This window comes from Bos indicus x Bos taurus, chromosome 28 (assembly GCF_003369695.1).
Source record: "Bos indicus x Bos taurus breed Angus x Brahman F1 hybrid chromosome 28, Bos_hybrid_MaternalHap_v2.0, whole genome shotgun sequence".
NCBI lineage: Eukaryota > Metazoa > Chordata > Mammalia > Artiodactyla > Bovidae > Bos > Bos indicus x Bos taurus.
This window is the reverse complement of record NC_040103.1, coordinates 25,361,765-25,363,909: the sequence shown is the minus strand read 5'-3', so window position 1 is coordinate 25,363,909 and position 2,145 is coordinate 25,361,765. Positions and strand designations below refer to the sequence as shown.

The 2,145-nt window shown below is 36.6% G+C and overlaps 1 pseudogene; it reads left to right on the top strand.

The window, feature by feature from the left end:
* The first annotated feature begins 1,629 nt into the window (after window positions 1-1,629).
* LOC113885639 lies at window positions 1,630-1,729 on the top strand (annotated as a pseudogene).
* The last annotated feature ends 416 nt before the right edge of the window (window positions 1,730-2,145 follow it).

Below are 2,145 nucleotides of genomic sequence, written 5' to 3'. Positions count from 1 at the left end.
GTTGAGGTAGTTTCAGGTGAACAGCAAGGGACTAAGTTATAAATATACATGTATCCACAAAATGGATAATTTTAATCTTAACATCTATGTATCTATATATATTGTTGTTGTTTAGTCCCTAAGTCATATCTGACTCTGCATCCCCATGGACTGTAGCCTGCCAGGCTCCTCTGTCCATGGGATTTCCCATGCAAGAATATTGTTGTAGGTTGCATTTCCTTCTCCAAGGGATCTTCCCAACCAAGGGATCAAAACCGAGTCTCCTGCATTGACGGATGTCTTCTTTAACACTGAGCCACCAGAGAAGCCATCAATATATATATAGGTATAGCTATAACTATGACTTGGAAAATTATGTTTTTAGGTTAATCTTCCCTTATTATAGCTTGGACCTGGTTCAGTGGTTTGTCAGCAAATTACTTCATGCACAGTTGTTGCTTTAGATTTTTCTCATATGATGTATAGCTCATATACAATATTTGCATCATGTACAACATGACATTTATATGCATTACAAAATGGTCAGCCTGGTAAGTGTAGTAACCATCTGTCACCATGCAAAGTTATTGCATGGCAATATTACATCTATAAAGAATATTATTGACTATACATTACATTCATTACAGATTATGCTATATATTACATCCCCATGACTTATAATTGTGAGTGTGTACCTCCTGATCTCTTTCATCTGTTTTGCCCAACCTCTCACTTGCTCTCCTCATCTGGCAGCCCCATTTGTTCTCTGTATCCATGAGTTTGTTTTCTGTTTTGTTAGTTCATTTATTGTTTTTCAGATTCCACATGTAAGTGAAATCATGGGGTATTGTCTTTCTCTGTCTGATTTACTTCACAAAGCAGAGTATCTTTTGCATCCATTCATGTTGTTGCAAGTAGCAAGATTTCATACTTTTCTTACGGCCAAGTAATAGTCTACTGTGTATATATACCACATTTTCTTTATCCATTCATCCATCAATGGATAGTTGTCTTTTCTTATAGTCCATTTAAACTGAAATTAATAGAACTAGCAACTTATTAACTTGGTAAAATATACTCATATTGGCCTTGGTTCAAATAATAGTTCTGCCAGTGCCTACCTGTATGACCTTGAGCACGTCACTGAAGCTCTCTAAGCCTCAACTGAACATTCTGTAAAAGGGGGATGATAGTATCCATGTCAAAGTTTGAGATAATTATATGAAATAATGCATATAAAGTGCTTAGTAGCGTATCTGGAATAGACTAGGTATTGCTCAGTAATGTTAGCTTTTATAAGTATGTTTTTTACATAATGTATAAAGAAAATCTAAAAGTAAACCAGTAAAAGCAAGAGTTGGTAAACGATGCCTCCAGGCCAAAGCCAGCCTGCCACCTATTTTCACAAGTAAATTTTTTTGTAGCGCAGCCACATTCCTTCATTTATGTACTGTCTTCAGGTGCTTTCACAGCAGCACTGAATAGCTACAGTAGACCACTTGGCCTGAAAAGTCTAAAGTATTTACCATCTGGCCCTTGACAGTATTTGTCAGCCCTTAAGTACATGGAGAAGAAAACTAATTGGCTAAAAAAAAATAGCATTTGAAATATGCATGTGGCTATTTTCTATTCAAAAACAAAAATAAATGCTTGCTTTGGCAGCACATATACTAAAATTGGAATAATACAGAGATTATCATGGCCACTGCAAAAGGACAACACGCAAATCCTTGGAACATTCCAAATTTTTATTACCTATGGCTGATTCATGTTGATGTATGGCCAAAACCATCACAATATGGTAATTATCCTCCAATTAAAAATAAAATTTTTTTAATTAAAAAAACCCACAAAATCTATCAAGCTCTCCCCCCTCACATGATCTGGAGAAAAACTAACAGCACCGGCTCAAACTGATCTGAGGAGCAAAGTAGATAACCCGGACGAACAAGATGCAGATAATCAAGAAAACTCCACTGAACTACAGGCAATTGCAAAAACTTTCCCCACAGCAGTTGTGAGGGAAGAAGTCTCTCCTACACCCAGTATAGGCCCCTGAGACGCACAGCAAAAAAATGAGAATGGCATTTAAGCAAACTTGTGCTTAATAACCAGGCTTTTCACCCAAAGATAGCTTACACCATCTGAAAGACCCTAAAATTCACA